Source organism: Zingiber officinale, chromosome 9A (assembly GCF_018446385.1).
Source record: "Zingiber officinale cultivar Zhangliang chromosome 9A, Zo_v1.1, whole genome shotgun sequence".
Taxonomy (NCBI): Eukaryota; Viridiplantae; Streptophyta; class Magnoliopsida; order Zingiberales; family Zingiberaceae; genus Zingiber; species Zingiber officinale.
The window spans coordinates 56818141-56836979 of NC_056002.1; positions in this window are offsets into that span (position 1 = coordinate 56818141).

The window sequence follows — 18839 nt, forward strand, 5'->3', positions numbered from 1 at the left end:
CTCTTGAGTAGTGGATCTGGAGGGTTCAGTAGTCAGGGGGCTTTTGATGTGAGTAGTCAGGGACCCTGATGCTATGTAGTTAGATAACTACTTAGCGTACCGAACGCCTCAGCCACTCTATAGCGGTTATGCCCCGTCGAGGTTAGTATGGTTTGTCACGGACCCAAGCCTCTCGGCCATACAAGGGTCGTGGTGTCTGGAGAGGTGGCGGGGGTGATCATGGAGCATGCATACGTAGTTATTATTCTTGCATATAATGCGCGGTGCATTTGTAGATATATATCTTTGCATACATGCCTAGTAGATACTAGTTGCATGTGATTGTGATTTGTTGCATTTGATTGAGCTATGGTTGTTGCGTATGGTTGTCATGCTGCATACACGTCATTTATTTTACATGTATATGCAGTCGTACTTATATTGCACAGGTGTCACGGATATATCTGTTGCAGATACGGTGAGTTTACTGATCATTGTACCATGTGTCGATTCCAGATTGGGTATGTATCTGTCATTATATTAGTTGTGGTTTGTACAGTTTACATGTCAGGTTATTATGTCAGATATGTTTAGGTGCGTTGATTATGATAGTGTGATCATGTTCTTTATTCTCTACTGAGACTGTTTACTTGTGATCTCATTGTTTGTTTATGTACCATGCACTATCTTGTCTATTACCCGCTGAGTTACCTATACTCACCACTGCATGTATACATTTATGTTTTTAGGTAGCTTGTAGATGGTTGGTGTCGCTTGGAGTATCCTGTCTGCCGGGTCCTACGTCACATCCAAAGATCGTGCTTGTTTTCTTTTGTATATTCTTTTCTTATTTTTGGCAATATATTTGTGTATAGCCATTCGGCTATCTTATGGTTTTGGTGTTGTATTTGTGTTTAAGCCGTGCCGGCATGCATTGTATTTATTTGCGTTGTGTGGGCTTTCTTTTGTTTTTCCGTTGTGTTTTAGTACAGCCGTGTGGGCTGTTTTATATATAACTGCGTGGTTGTGATTGTTTCATTCCAGCCGAGTGGGCTGTGATTATAACTGCGTGGTTGTATACATATATATTCTTGCCGCATGTGGCTGATGTATTTTGTTTATAGTGATGCTTCATTTTGTCACCAGTACAGGGGAGGTGCTGTCGGATTTTTATCTGGCAGAGACTCCTTTGGGGGCGTGACAATTTTTGGTATCAGAGCAGGTATACGGTACTTGCTATGTGTTTTGGATTTTTGAGATTTATCTGATACCAATTTTTGGTATCAGAGTAGGTACGATGCCTGTTATTCGTGTTTTGGATTTCGTGTTTCGATTTTCTTAATGTGACTTTCGGGTTTTGGGACCAGGCAGCAGCAGGACATCTCCAAGCTATAGGAGGTATGTTTGCATATTGTTATTATACATTTCTGTTGGTGTATGTATTGTTGCCCATGATAGTTAGTTACGACATGTGTTAGTACTCTTCTGTTAGTACCTGCCTATTGGTTTATATCATGCATTGTATGTGTTGGGTCAATCACTGATCATGGTTGACCTAATGGAGATCAAGGATTACAGTCTCAAGGGATTTGTCATATCATACTACTAGTAGTTTTAGCGTCTGCTATTACGAGTTGGTTGAGAGTTAGAGTCACATATCACTCTCTATTACTATTAGCTGGGTAGTTGATGGTGTTTGTATACTCATGATGACACAGTTAGTAGAGTACTGGTGTACTCCTATTGGTTCGTTTAGTCTTGGGATTGATTTACTTGGTTGACTTGTGTAATTATGCTTTGACTTACCTTAGTTGGCTTTGTGCTCCTGTTAGTTCGGTTAGTAGAGGATTATTTTAGATTCTTTTTGGTTAGGTCTGTAGAGGACCGATTTACCCTGGTTGACATTTGTAGTTGGGTATCGATCTACCTTAGTTTTAGCAGTGGATGGTTGATTTACTCTTGTTGGATTGGATAGTAGTTGACCGATTTATTTTGTTGGTGTGACTAGTGGGACTGACTTATTCTATTTTTGGAGATTCCTATCTTTGGGATGTTTCATACTTGGTTAGATATTTTGACTTGTACCGGTGTAGAAATGACTGAATTAGCCGTATACCATTATCGGCTTAGTCAGTCTATAGAGGATCGATGTATCTTATTCCATGGGGACTTTGACCTTGGACCGTCTTTACCTTATTGGATGACTTAGAAGGTATTCGGATAGGATACCCCACGGTATAGAAAAGTTGGAATTAGTTGCTTAACCTTTACGTGACCCAGTATCACGTGAAGGAAGAAGCAAAGAATGCTTTCTGGAAATCAGGTCATCACTTAGTGATTTCCTTGAGGTGTTTGGAGAAAGAGTAGTTCTCTACTTCTTTCGTTAGCATGATGGATTTTAAGGCGATGACTGGTCGACTCACCTAACGTTGTTCCATGAGAGATCCTGACTCATGGGACTATTGGATATGGTTAGATATCCATGATATACCTAGTGATATATACCCCGCAATGGTGCGGAGGAAGTGGTGTTAGTTGAGTAATACCTAGGAGGTCCGATCGTAACTAGGTATAATTTCATATCATGATCTTTGAGGGGTAGAGCATTGATTGACAGATATTTTGATCAGCTATTTTGTTGTAGCGTTCTTCTATCTTTGTGTTCATTGCTCGATACTGGAGGTTGCTGAACTTCAGGGTGGAGCAATCACAGTATGATGGGGTATAAGACAATAGTTAGATGACTCAGCTAACATTGTCTCTATCAGGTGGCTCAAGACCTTGACCACGTGATCATTTTACCAGATCTTGTAGTCTATATCTCATATTAGAGGGTTTGACCTTCTATCGGTATTTGTCGAGGGACATTTATAGATGAGGGTTGTGGAGATATCTTCTGGATGGATAGACTCTTAGTCAGGAGGTGGTGTAAATCTTTGGACTTGGGATTGACATCCTCTTACAGTGGATATTTGAGTATCTAAGAGGATGAGATGATGAGAGTTGATAGACTTTTTGGATACAGCTAGTTTATCGGTAGTGAGTGTTATATGGTTGGATGATTTTCTTTTTCGCTATCATTGTACGTGAAGTTATCCAGTTTGATTGATGATGAGGATGATTTTTGATTGATGGATATTGGAAGATCGGGTATGATGATATGTTATTTGTCGATGATCTATTGGTGGATATTTGGTTTGATGATCTACTATTTGGTGTTTGAGGTTGATAGCGATATGGGGAGTAGCACATGTGTGATATCTATGGATTTGGTGATTGGTGGTTGGTGATCAGGTCACAGATTTGTCAGGAATCTTACAGTTGAGAATGTCTGTTGTATGGATATCATGAATCCTTGGTTTTATCATTTAGGTTTACAGTGACCTGGATGTTTTTATGGACTCGAGGTACTTGGTATTCCTAGGGCGATTGGATCAATTTTCATTGTCTTCATTGATGATGTCGTGATCTATTTCCGATCCGAGATTGATTACGTACACTATCTTCGCATAGTTCTAGAGATGTTTCGACGGAAACATCTATATGTGAAGTTTAGTAGTACGTATTAAAATTGTCTTCTATGAGATTACTAGGACACATGGTGATCAATAGGAGTATATCGTAGATCTGCAGGAGATAGAGGTTGTTATCAGTTGGGAGTAGACGTAGTCTATACCGGAGATTCGTTGTTCTTTTCATGGTCTGGATGGATATTATCGGAGATTAGTTGAGGGTTTTCTCCAGTATTTATGCCGTTGACGGGACTGTTCAGGATGAGTATGGAATTTTCCTGGATAGACGCTTACGAGATCAGTTTCAGGAGTTGAAACGAGAAGTGTTAACTGCACTGTCTTAGTTGTACTTTCTAGTGTAGACGGATTTGTACTCTACACAGATGTATCGTATCTGGGAGTCGGTGCAGTTCCGATGTAGCATGAGCGGAGTGGTCTCGTGCTAGTAGTGAGAATTATCATGTAATGAGAATGAGATTCTTTATTTTCGTGGGAGATCATGTGTGTTCCCGAGTCACTTCTTATCCAGGAGGAGTTACTGCAGGAAACACCTTGATCTGGATTTACGATATATTCGAGTGACATCTGATGTGTGAAGACATTAGAGCACTCTTATTGGTGGAACGATATGAAGAAAGACATCATGGATTTTGTGGCTTGATGTCTATTATGTCAGCTAGTGGAGGTTGAACATCGAGGATCAGTAGGATTGTGTTAGTAGACTCGTATTTTGGAGTAGAGTTGGGAGCATGTTATGACGGGTTTTGTTGTGGGATTACCCAAGACACGGAGAGGATATGATGGTTTGGGTAATCATGGTTGGGTAATGACTTGCTTCCTAGCTATCGATTGGTATGACAAATTCTCTGGATTTAGTAGTAGAGTTATACTTTAGAGAGATTATCGGACTTCATGGTATATCTCTGAATGTAATATTGAATGGAGATCAGTGATTTCACATTATGGTTTTGACTGGGGTTACAGCAGATTTTGGATTCGGAGTTTTGCTTTAGTATAGATTTTCACCCTTAGACTAATGGATAGTTTGAGCGCCTATACAGATGTTGGAGGATCTGATGATAGTGGATTTTTAGATTTTAGAGCTAGTTGATTTATCCACAGTTGGTTAAGGTACAGTGTGAGAGTAGCAGAAGTAGGGTGAGCTCATAACCATAGAGTCATCCTTTAGAGTTGGAGATTTGTTCATGATACTTGGATGGTGCAGTATATGAGCATGTTGCTTGGTGGTTATCCTTGGATGAGGATCCCTGAGTTTACCAATAAATTTGGAGACAAAATTTTTATTAGTGGGGGAGAATGTAAGATACCGTAAAATTAAGTAATAAATGTTATTGGACGAAAAATCTTATTGGATTTTTCAGGAATTTTTAGAAATTTTCTGGGAATTTTTCGGAGTTCGTACGGAGGGTTTTGAGGGGATAGATCGGCAGGCGCGGATAAAGCCTGTTTGGGATACCCATTTAAGTGAGAAAATATTTTCAATTATAAATTCATTTTCTTTTATTCTTTTTTTTTCCCCCCAAATCGCCGTTTTCCCCTTTCTTCACCCGAACCCACTTCTTCCCTCTCTCGATCTCCCCAATCTCCTCCTCAAATCGCGCTGAAATCTCCCCCTCTCCGACGATTTCTCCTCTCCGCCTCTCGACATCGCCGGCGCAGGCAACCACCGGTGCTTTGAGGGGAAAACTAGTGGCCGATTCTTCTTCCTCACCTCTTTGTTTCGTCTCTCCCGATTGGCTCTCTCTCGCGAATGACCCAACGTCGACGGAGGACAACTCTTCCCGATAGTCTCGGCCTCCTCGCGCCGCCTGAGGACCGTCGCCGGATTCTTGAAGGTGTTGACTCTGTCCAATCCTTCTCTGGTGGAGCGATCTTTTGATCGGCCGATTCTTGCGCGCGTTCGAGGGGATTCGGTTCTAGGTCACAGTGAGGAGCTTGACTTGCATCCCCAGTTGTTCAATCGATTCCTCCTCCTCAATCCGTTGCTGGAGGGTGATCAGTTGCTCCACATCTATTGGACTGGTTCGGGCGATGCGACTTAGAAGTGACTGATCTAGATTGAAGGAATGCATCGGATCAAGGTATTGTGGATTTCCCCTACTGTTGATCACTGCCACTCCAATTCTTGAAGCTGTGGAGGTCTCGGCTAAAGAATTTGAGGTATGTTGAGGTGAGTTTGTACTGTGGATTAGGGTTTGAGCAAATTCTTTACTGTATGATTGATATTGGATTTATTCTTGGAAGAATTGGTTGTGGTGTTTTTTGTAGCTTCTGGACAGTAGGTGTAGGGCTGTGAGGTACTGGATTTGGCTGTCCTATCTCGAGGTAAGTGATGTTCCAATGAGTTATTTTCATTGGATTCATGATGTTTATCGAATTAGGAAATGTTGTGGTGATGTTGGATATAATTGGATTTTTAATTAAGAGGATTAATTTAGGTTAATCATTAATTGGGATTAATTAATTAATGGAGCGGTTAGGGTTTTCCTGGTTAGGTTGTGGTATGATTAAGATTAATTGGGGAATTAATCTATAACCATATTTGATTAGAGTTGTTCTAATTAGGTGGGGGATTTTATTTAGCTATTTGCTACCTATGTAATTAGCTAAGTATATTATGTGATCGCAGGACTTTGTTTCGAGGCGAGCGTCTCGACGCGGGATAACTTATCACGATCGACAGATTTTAAGGCGGGTATTTCTTCTTTGGCCTCTTTATAGTTTATTTGAAACATAGTGCATGGTTATTATTGGATGAATTAAGCTGCTTTATCTTATATCATGACCGGTTGCTGTTTTTCCTACATGATACTTATGCTTGACCCTTGTGATGATCTATTTAATTCATATACAGTCTTCACTCTTGATATCTACTCTGTTGTGATTACACGTGTAGAGTATGTCTTATAGGGTTTGTCGGGTTGTTGGTATTACTATGCTGATTGAGTATATGATGTGGACGACACATAGTTGGGTATGTGTTATAGGAGTCATCTTGTTGACCGTGCATTTATATGTGGTGTGTACATACGTATTTGTCATGTACTTTTGGAGGAGTTGTGATGATTGTATGACTGAGGTATATACACATGTCTGTTGTGTTTTTACTAGAGGATACATATTGATTGTACCTATGTTTTTTGTTCGTATGTTTAGAGGGATTATTGGAGATTTTTGGTTGATTATACATATGTAGTGGTGTACACGTGTTTGGTGGGATATATGGAGGTATCATCATGATTATATTCACATGGTGGAGTACTTATGTAGATTTAGAGGTTGCATGGATGATGACGGGTGTCTGTATCATGATTATATATATATCATGTTCATCATTCATTTCATGCTGATGGCTGTTGTCTCCCTTGTGGTGAGAGAGAGTCTCGACCACTCATGGCTAGTGGTAGTTGGAGCAGTTGCCGCTGTCCTGTCCTGCTCATTAGGCTGCTCAGTGTGTACTCTGTCCGCCTCGATCACTCTTGAGTAGTGGATCTGGAGGGTTCAGTAGTCAGGGGGCTTATGATGTGAGTAGTCAGGGACCCTGATGCTATGTAGTTAGATAACTACTTAGCGTACCGAACGCCTCAGCCGCTCTATAGCGATTATGCCCCGTTGAGGTTAGTATGGTTTGTCACGGACCTAAGCCTCTCGGCCATACAGGGGTCGTGGTGTCTGGAGAGGTGGCGGGGGTGATCATGGAGCATGCATACGCAGTTATTATTCTTGCATATGATGCGCGGTGCATCTGTAGATATATATCTCTGCATACATGCCTAGTAGATACTAGTTGCATGTGATTGTGATTTGTTGCATTTGATTGAGCTATGGTTGTTGCATATGGTTGTCATGCTGCATACATGTCATTTATTTTACATGTATATGCAATCGTACTTATATTGCACAGGTGTCACGGGTATATCTGTTGCAGATCCGGTGAGTTTACTGATCATTGTACCATGTGTCGATTCCAGATTGGGTATGTATTTGTCATTATATTAGTTGTGGTTTGTACAGTTTACATGTCAGGTTATTATGTCAGATATGTTTAGGTGCGTTGATTATGATAGTGTGATCATGTTCTTTATTCTCTACTGAGATTGTATACTTGTCATCTCCATGTTTGTTTATGGACCATGCACTATCTTGTCTATTACCCGCTGAGTTACCTATACTCATCACCGCATATATACATTTATGTTTTCAGTTAGCTTGTAGATGGTTGGTGTCGCTTGGAGTATCCTGTCTGCCGGGTCCTACGTCACATCCGAAGATTGTTCTTGTTTTCTTTTGTATATTCTTTTCTTATTTTTGGCATTGTATTTGTGTATAGCCATGTGGCTATCTTATGGTTTTGGTGTTGTATTTGTGTCTAAGCCGTGCCGGCATGCATTGTTTTTATTTGCATTGTGTGGTCTTTCTTTTGTTTTTCCGCTGTGTTTTAGTACAGTCGTGTTGGCTGTTTTATATATAACTGCGTGGTTGTGATTGTTTCATTCCAGCCGAGTGGGCTGTGATTATAACTGCGTGGTTGTTTACATATATATTCCAGCCGCATGTGGCTGATGTATTTTGTTTGTAGTGATGCTTCATTTTGTCACCGGTACAGGGGAGGTGCTGTCGGATTTTTATCTGGCAGAGACTCCTTTGGGGGCGTGACACTTAAAGTGTATTGAGTAGGACAATTTAGGTATGTTTTTTTGTACTGACTTAGTAAAAGAACTAAACCTTAGTTATTATGGAAGTGTGTGTTCTTAATCCTAATATAATAACAAACACATATATTTAATATTTATTTCTTTGACTTATCAAAGGGTGAGGTTTAGCTCGATAAATCATGCCCAATAAGTTGAGAAATGATATTACTTATAGTGTGTATTGTTGATTATAGAAGGAATCTGTGCCCTAGTTATCTAGGTTGAGAATGTCCCCAAGAGGAGCTCATAAGGATTGCCATGTTAAACCTTGCAGGTGGACCTAGTCCAACATGACGATAAAGTTGAGTGGTACTACTCTTGGAGCTAGATATTAATTAAGTGAGTTGTCAGTAACGTACTTAATTAGTGGGCATTCGTAATCTTAAACACAGGGAGACTAACAGACTCATAATAAGAAGGAGCCCATAATGTAATTTGGGATTGGTGTGAAAGTGTGATAATAACTCTCTAGTAGAATGAGTTATTATCGATGAACTTGAGTTGTGTGTTCGGGGCGAGCACGGGATACTCAAGCTCATCGGAAGGCCAAAACCAATTTCTCCTATAGGTTCCTGTCATAGCCTCATTATAGCCTCAAGTCCATCCAAATGTAAGGCTCTTCTTGGTGTCCAAGAAGGGGGCCGGACCATTGCTTGGTGACCAAGCAATGGCTGGCCACATTCTCTTATAGGGGTCAGCCCTATTGCTTGGTGACCAAGCTTGTAGGGGCCGACCAAGATTAATTCAATTAGGAGGGGTGTTTTGAATTTTTAAAATCTTCTCTTTGTAAAAAATCATAAGTTTTAAAAGAGAGATTTTAATTTTTAAAACTTTACTTATTTGAATTAGGCCACATGTTTTAATAGAGAGTTTTAAAAATTTTAAAACTTTCCTTTTTTAACCATCCTCATGGTTTAAGAAAAAAGGAAGATAAGTTTTAAAATTAAAATTTTCTATCATCATGTTAAAAAAGAAAATTTTGTAAGAGAAGTTTTAAATTTTAAAACATGGTTTTAATTTTTAGAACTTTCCTTTTTTAACTTCTACTTTAGGAAAGAGAGCTTGTAAAATTTTATAAGAGATTTTCTTGTAAAATTTTATAAAAATAAAATTCCTTGTTACCCTTGATGAGGTGGCCGGCCACCTTGCTTAGTGCCCAAGCAAGTGGCTGGCCATATTAATTTAATTCAAATCATCACAAAATTAAATTTGGTGATTGATTCAATCAAGAGGAAAGAAAAGGAAAAATTAAAAGGGAAAAGGGAAAATTAAAAGGGAAAAGGAAAAACTCTTGGATGATTTTATTTTTTGTAAAAAGTTTTTCCTTATTTACGTTGAGCAAGTAATATAAAAGAAGGGGTGAGGGGGCTTCATTGAATACAACTCTTATTCTCTTGCTTGGAGACCTCTTGGTGGCCGACCCTCTCCCTTCTCCCTTTCCCTTTGCTCTCTTCTCCTTGGTGTTGGTGGTGGCCAGATTTTAGAAGAAGAGGAGAAGCTCTTTTGGGTGGTGTTCATCTTGGAGGATCGTCGCCCACACGACGTCCAAGGCGAGGCAAGGAATATGGCCGAAGATCTCGAGGTCATTAGCTTACAAAGAGAAGGTATAACTAGTAATTTTCTTCCGCATCATACTAGTTATTTTCTTTGTAAGAATTCTAAATACAAGAGGCAATTAGATCTAGTTTATTGAATTTATTTTTTGAGTTTGTGTTTTCTTCTTTTTCAAATTTGTGATTCGATTGTTTTTTTTGGTTAACCTAGAGTTATTTAAGGAAATAAATATTAGCTTTCCTTAAAAGTCTTTGCCTAGGCGGTGGTGGTTGCTCCTATATCTAAGAAGGTCATGTGCCTCGCCATGCAGTCTTGGAAGCCAATTTTGGAAATTAATATTTATGGATTTAATAACTTAGGTAGATTTGAATCAAAAGTGTTAAGTTCCGCTTGCGATTCAAATCTAAACCATTAAGAATAGATAAGTTAAATTTGGAATCAATGATGTTAAGTTTCGTCTACGATTCCTAATTTAACTTCTAAAGAACACAATAGGTTATTTAAGGAAAGGTTCGACACTTGTACAAAAATTTTTGTACAGTAGAACCGGTATGTTTTCCTAGGACTAACCAACAAAAACTTAGTCATTGCATGTCTAGGATGATATGGCTTTGACCTGGTGCATTTGGCTAAGTGGAACTGATCGAAGCTACCCTTTATGGATCCTAACCAGTTAGACCAAGGTTTTGTACTAAGTTCAATGGGTAGGACTATTTGGAAAACCTCGAAGGCATGGTTACTTTAATGATGTCCTTGTGACTCACCATGGCCCAGAAATTTATCCAAAGAACGTCTGCTTGTTGAACCCAAAACTAAACCTAAATCTAACACAAAGTTAAACAAAACCCTTAAATTGAAACTAATTCATCTCACAAAATTAAAGGATTCCCTGATTGAAAATTTAGATCAGGTGAGATGACTAAGTAATTAAAATTAATTCAAAATTAAATTCATAATTAAAATTAATTCAAAATTAAACTCGTAATTAATTCAAATTCAAAATTAAATTTGTAACTAATTTAAACTCAAATCCAAAATCAGAATTAAATTTGAAATTAAATTATTATCTTTCAAAATTAATTAACTTAAATTATTTCTTTCAAAATTAATTAACTTAAATTATTATTTTTTTAAAATTAAGTAACTTAAATTATTCTTTCAAAATTAATTTAAATTATTCTTTCACAATTAAAGATAACTTAAATTATTCTTTAAAAATTAATCAAACATAAATTAATTTTCAAAATAAAGTTAAAACTTTTGTTTCAACCAATACAAATTCAAACTTAATCACTTCACTTTCATTTCATCAAATAGAGTCCAATTCAAACAATTTATGTGTAGGAACATAAAGAATTGGATCAGTGGATGTTAGATAGTGGATGCTCCAGACACATGACTGGAGATAAATTAAAGTTCACAAAGCTCAAACTAAAGAATTTAGGGTCTGTTGCATTCGGCAACGACGGCAAACTTAAGGTAATCGGAAGAGGTAACATCGAACTTATTTCCGATTTTATTATTCAAAAAGTTCTATTAGTTGAAAACTTCAATTTTAATCTTCTAAGTATAAGCCAATTGTGTAATAGTGGATACTTAGTTACCTTTGACAAATCTAGTTGTTTAGTTAAAAATATTGAAAACCCTGAAATCACACTTAAGGGGCTTAGGAAAAATAATATGTACTCAATTTATCTACCCACTTCCTCAATAAAGTGTTTTCTAACACAAGAAGAGGAAACTGAGTTGTGGCACAGAAGATTGGGTCACACTCACACCAGACTCATTTCAAAAATGAGTCAACATGGTCTAGTTAAAGGTTTGCCCAAATTAAAATTTATTGAAAACTCAATCTGTAATGTTTGTCAACAAGGAAAACAAACCAAGTCAACCCACAAATCAACTAATCTAGAAAGAACTAACTCTTTACTTGAGCTCCTTCACCTTGACCTATTTGATTCACATGGAGCCAAGTCACTAAGCAAGAACTAGTATTGCTTAGTTATAATTGATGACTACTCTAGGTTAACGTGGGTAAAATTTCTAAAAACAAAAGATGAAACTTTTGAAGAGTTTAGTAATTTTTGCAAGTTAACAAAAAATGAAAAAGATACTAAAATTAAAAGAATAAGAAGTGATCGGAGGGGGGGGGGATTTGAAAATCATAGGTTTACCCAATTCTGTAAAATCAATGGATACCAACATGAATTTTCATGTCCTAGAACCCCCAACAAAATGGTCTAGTGGAACGTAAAAATAAAACCCTACAACAAGCCGCTAGAACCATGCTAAATGAATATATAACTTAAATTATCAATTTTGGGCCGAAGCCATAAATACAACAAATTATATTCAAAATAGAATTCTAATTAACAAACTTCACAATAAAACTCCTTATGAAATGTATTATAATAAAATTCCCAACCTAAACTATTTAAAAGTTTTTGGATGTAAAGTTCATATTTTAAAAACTAAAGATTACTTAGGAAAATTTACACCCAAATCAAATCAAAGAATCTTTTAGGGTACTCCACAACCAGTAGGGCCTATAGAGTCTATAACTAAAATACTCTAAAAGTTGAAGAAACAACTAATATAATATTTGATGAAGAAAATAATCTACCTAACTTAAATGAAAGTGTTGACATTAATCCAAGAATTATTGAAGACGATGAAATTCATCCCAACACTGATAAACCAGAGGAACGAATTTCTGACCCAAACATAAGACCAACTAGAGCAAGTACCTCTCACCCACCTGACCAAATTTTGGGTGATCCAAACCTAGGAGTCAGAACTAGATCCTCTTATAGAAACTTTAGTCAGATTGCCCTTATTTCTAAAATTAAACCTAAGACTATAGAAGAAGCCCAACCTGACCCAGACTGGATCATTGCTATGCAAGAAGAGTTAGCCCAATTTGATAGAAACCAAGTCTGACAACTTGTACCTAAACCCTTAGATAAATCAATAATAGATACCAAATGGGTATTTAGAAACAAGTTGGATGATCAAGGTGTAATAATTAGAAATAAGGCTAGACTAGTAGCCAAAGGATTTAGTCAAGTTGAGGGTTTAGACTATGACGAAATCTATGCACCAGTAGCTAGACTCGAATCCATTAGGATGTTATTAGCCTATGCAGCACATAAAGGATTTAGGTTATACCAAATGGATGTAAAATCCACGTTCCTAAATGGGTTCATTAAGGAAGAGGTCTATGTAAACCAACCCCTAGGATTTGAGGACTTAGACTATCCTAATCATGTATTTAAATTGAAAAAGGCCTTATATGGACTTAAACAAGCTCCTAGAGCATGGTATGAACGGTTATCCAATTACTTAACATCCAAAGGCTTTAACCAAGGTCACATAGATCCGACCCTATTTGTAAAAACTATAGAAAAAGACATCTTCATAGCCCAAATCTATGTTGATGATATAATTTTTGGCTCAACTAACTCTAAATTTCTAAAAGAATTCGTTAAATTAATGGAAAATGAATTTGAAATGAGTATGGTTGGGGAACCAAATTTTTTCTTAGGTTTACAAATTAAACAAACGAAAGATGGAATCTATATTTACCAAACTAAATATGCTAAAGAACTAATTAAAAAGTTTGGAATGGAAAATTCAAAAATCATAAATACCCCAATAACCACTAACATCAACATTGACTCTGACCCAGAAGGAAAACCAGTAGACCTAATGTACTATAGAAGTATAATAGGAAGCCTACTCTACCTAACTGCAAGTCGACCAGATATAATATTTACAGTTGGTATGTGCGCAAGATACCAATCTTGTGCAAAAGGATCACATCTAACATATGTTAAAAGAATACTTAGGTATATTAAAGGCGCCCTCAATATAGGACTTTGGTACCCTAGAACTAGCACCTTTGACCTTTTTTGCTATTCTGACTCAGACTATGCCGGGTTCAAATTAGACAGAAAAAGTACAAGTGGTAGCTGCCAAATCCTAGGCCAGTGCCTAGTAAGTTGGTCAAACAGAAAGCAACATTGTGTTGCTCTATTTACTACTGAAGCTGAATATATAGCCCTAGGAGAGTGTTCCTCTCAACTTTTGTGGATGATGCATACCTTAAAAGACTATCAATTAGAATACAAAAATATAAAAATTTTAATTGATAATATAAGCTCAATTAATCTAACAAAAACTCCAATACCACTATAGGACTAAACACATAGAGGTAAAACACCACTTTGTAAGGGATCACGTAGCTAAAGGTGAACTTGCACTCAACCATGTTAAGTCCAAATCAAACCTAGCTGACATTTTCACAAAACCCTTACCTGAACTTGAGTTCAGTGCACTTAGAAGAAAAATAGGAATGTGCTGGGTAGAATAGATGTTGATTTTCAAACTCATTGTCTTACTTCAAAACTCTTATTTAATCATCTTGTTCTTTTCAAAAATTCTAGGAAAAATAATGATTTTAAAATCCCATTTTCTTAGAATTTTCAAAAGTTGGACTTAGTTTAGGCTCTACCCTAGAAATCATGTTCCCCTAGATTTAAGCCAGAGCATCTCACAAACACCTAGGTATACCTTGCTTGTGTTTGAAAAACATAGAACGGCGTGAAATGCATAGGGTATAGCCTGGACTCTAGTATGTTTATATCTGTGCATCATTATGAGTCTGGGCGTTAAATACTTTATTAACAATAATCAGTTTAAGTCATCTAGCCTCAGTCAAATCTAACTGGACCAAATGACTTAACTTGACTAACCGAGTGAAAGCTGCTGCCCTCTAGGCAATCAGCAAGTAGCTAAAGGTTAGACAGTTGGTGAAGGAAATAGAGATTTTTAAGATTGAGCATGCTTGTACTTTAGGGTTCTGATACCTAATCAAAACAATTTTAATAACTTAAAATCTATTTAACTTGACTCATGCTAGGACTTAAGGATCAAGTAATTTGAATAAATAGATTAAATATTTAGTTACTCCCTCTTCGTCCTAAAATTTAACAAGTTCTTACTCCTACTTTTTCAAAAATTAAGTTTTTTTAAAAATTAAGCTAAGTACCTCTTTAAATTTAAGTTATATTTTCAAAATTCAATGTTTGCAAAAGGCTTAGCTAAGTGATTCATATAGCAACCTTCAAACTTAGCCAACCTTGAAATCTAACTTTATAAATTTTGCTAAAATATTTTTCTAAGTTACCTCTCAGATTCATTCTTTACTTAGCCAAAAGTATTAAAATGCATATTTTTGCAAAATTTAACTCATTGCTTTCAAAAGATTTCTGCTAAGTAAAAAGAGCCTTCAAAATTTTTTTTCAAAAATTATTTAGCTCCAAAAATTCTTTAAAATCTAGCTAAGTTTTTCTTCTAAACAGATATTCAAAATTTAGCTAAGTATTTATTCAAAAACAACTAAGTTTCAAAAGTTGCTAAAGTCATCCTTCGAAGTCAACCATATATTAGCCTTTTAAACTTAGGTGAAAAATATTCCTCTTAAGTCCTCTATCTCACTTAGCTAACAGTTTTTTCAGTAAAATTTAATTATAAGCTAAGTGTTACACAAACATTTTTACCTTCTTTCAAAGCCTAATATGTTTTTTCTAAAAACTTAAAACTTGTTTTAAACTGGCTTATTTTTTGATAAATGGCAAAGGGGGAGAGTAGGAAAATTCAAAAGTAAAAGAAAGCCCTGTATTAAGGGGGAGCTTCACAAAGTTTAAGTGTTAGCTTAAGTTATGCTTGTATTTGAATTTATATACTTAAGCCTGCTCACTTAAACCTTTTAAATATATTTATGCATTTATTTTACTTAACTTTGAATTTCAGTTGCCATAATAAAAAGGGGGAGATTGTTGGTGCGGGAAGTATCCAACGATCGAACCTGAGTTTTGATAATGACAAAGGATTCAAAGTTAAGGTTATGTTGTGATCTAACAAGTCTGTTTAAGTGTTTTAGGAAAAGTCATAGCTGTGGTTAGGCAAGTGAAAACCCTAGGGGGTGGTAACCCTAGGTCATAGGGGGTCGTAACCCTATGCAGAAAGTCTTGGTGGGTCGAGTGCTTCAGGAAAAAGTCCTAGGAGGGGCAACCCTAGGTGGAAAGTCCTGGTGTCGCGAACCAGGTGAAAGACTGGACCAGCTGGGAAGCGGACGTCCAGCAGAAAGTCCGGAAGCATCGAGCACCGAGCAAAAGTTCAGTCGATCAGGAGGATCGCACTGGCAACAGGTAAATCTCCTGAGTGGAGTAGGTGAGGACGCGTTCCTCGTAGAGGGAACAGTAGGCGTCGGAAATCCGAAGTCAAACCCGGACAGTCTGACGATTGTCAAGTTTATCTATAATATTATTCATGTGCTAACTTTGTTTTGCAGGGTTTGTGTTTGGGACTAACACAATTTGCAGGAACAAAGGAGCATCTTTATCCTCGGATGAACAGTGTCCGAGGCGCCTCCATGGGGCTTGAAGGTGCATCGGACCATGCACCTCGGAGGAAGCTGGAGGCGCCTTGGACCAGGAGTTGGAGGTGCCTTGGAGCAGCTTGGAGGCACCTTCAGAGGGATGAGATGCGACCAGGTTTGCGCTGATCCACCCGTACGACTCAACGGCCTGGAGGCGACTCGGACAGGCTTGGAGGCGCCTCCAGCACTGTTTATAAGGGGACTTCGAACAACAGCTCTTTACAACTTGGCACAAGCAATCTTTCTGCAACCTTCTGCTAACGAGACGTTCCGACAAAGCCTCAACTCGACGCCGACTACCCGGAGCTCCAGATTTAGTCTTTTGTTGTCGGTATAAGTTTTATTATTACTGCTTTGAATTGTACTTAGTTTGTAATAGTTTTTACGTACTATAGTTGTTGCCCACCGAAAGCGGTCAGCGACCGCGGGCCTTCAAGTAGGAGTCGAGATAGGCTCCGAACGAAGTAACTTCTCGAGTCTTCTGTGTATTTGTAACGACCCGCCTTCTACTGGCTAGGCTGTAAGGCCGGACCGTCACATTATGCTGTGCTAAGCTATATCTATGACCATTACAAAGTCTAGGTGTGGAAAACTGTACGAATTTAAAACTTTGCCAAACTAATACAAGTTCTTGGTCCTATATGTGCTAAGGGACGCGACCTAAGGTATACGTGGCATATCCTACATCCCCTATGGTTAAGGAGCTGAATTATAGGGTTTCCTGGTCGAAACCCAGCTTCCCAATCGATTCAGACTCAACTCAATCGATTGTAAGCTTTTGGATTGATCCGTGGATCGATTCGGATTGCTACTGTACTCGGGGTAATATTCTGGATCGATCGGCTGATCGATCCAGGCTGGCCAATCGATCCAGTGATCGATTCCAGAGCTCTCTGTTCCGGGAGCAAATCCCCAATTCCTCGATCGATCGGTTGATCGATCCGGCAGCTTCCTGTTCGCGACAGAAAGCGACTGGATCGATCGGCTGATCGATCCAGGAGCTTACAGTTCGCAGAACAAGTTCACCAATCGATCAACTGATCGATTGAAGATCCCCAATCGATCAGTTGATCGATCGGGGTTTCTGATTTCGTATCAGAAGTCTGATTTCAACACTGGTTCATGCTAAAATCACATACAGCAACTCTATAAGCATAAAATAGAACTACTACGCATAACATTACTCATGGAGTGCTATCTAATATCATGACAACTAACCATCTATGAATAACTGTCATAATTCAAAACACTTAAACAACTAAAGTGCAGGAAAGTAATGACATAAAGAAAATGCTATGTTCTAAGTGGGCTAGTTCCCAAGCATCGTTATTCCAAACTCCTTTTTCACACACACAGCGTCGTTGCATTGTCCTCCAGCCTCTGCTAGTCCATCTTTCCTGGACCTTTATCTGCAGTATAAGGAAAAGAGTATCTGTAAGCTCGAGAGCTTAGTAAGAAACCATCTACCTCACTAAAACATGCATACGATGCAATTTATGTTTTTAAAACATGCTATTTGAAACATATGAATATTAAACATGTAAAAGCATAGCATGGCATACAAACAAACTAGTCATGGCAACAAGTGCTAACATAAGCTATCATATTGTATCAATAGAAAACTGAACTGATACAAAAATTGAGTTGAGCTAATTCTAAACTAATGCTAAAGTTGTACTAATTCCACATAACTATTTGTGAAGTTTTAAAAACTATTTTCATAAATAGATTAAAATAATAATCATGCTGCTGATGGGCCCGACATCTGTACGTGCTATGCGCGCATCCCTGACTAGACCCAGGTTTGTAAGTCCCGTATTTAGTAGGGTTACTAGGTTATCTGAACCTAGGGACGACTATGGGAGCCCAACCCAATGGATATCTAATCCAGTACAGTGCCACTGCTAAAATAAAATACTGATTATTGCTGAGTTCTTCTTATATTGCTATTTCTAGGTTATCTGAACCTAGAGCTAGGTTATCTGAACCTAGAGCTAGGTTATCTGAACCTAGAGACGACTGTGGGAGCCCACCCATTGGACCGTAGTCCCATATGACTATAGTAAAACTATACATACTGAATAAATGCTTCTATTGCATTTACTAGCTATTAAAATGCCTAAGTTGCATTCTTTTCCTGCGATGCACATATTATTGAACACCTAGTGTGCACTATTGCACAACCTATGTGTCAAAATTCGTATGCTACTAAGCAAAGCAGGAATTCACACGAGAGCCACTTATACTGCAGGTGAGGGGTTTCTTACCTCCTGCTCGGAGTTTCTTACGATTCTAATCGCTAGTTTTCCGGTGGAGACGATTCCCTCGATGATCCTCTGTCGTCTACGTGCTCTTCTCGTGGAGGGGAACGTTCTCGTGCCGGAGTTGTTGCCGGAAGGTACTCCCATGCTCCTCAAGATGGAACCCTAGGTCTTCTTGAGGTTGGCGCCGAGAGATGAGGGAGAAAGAAAGAGGGTCGGCGGGTGAGGGTTTAGGGAGAGGAAAAGTTACGAATAAAAATTAAAACTCCTCACTTAATTCCCTATTTATATTAAGGAATTAATTCACCCAACTCTAACTTAAATAAAATTATTTCCCTTTCCTGTCAGCACGGCCCTACTGGATTCACTTGGTTAC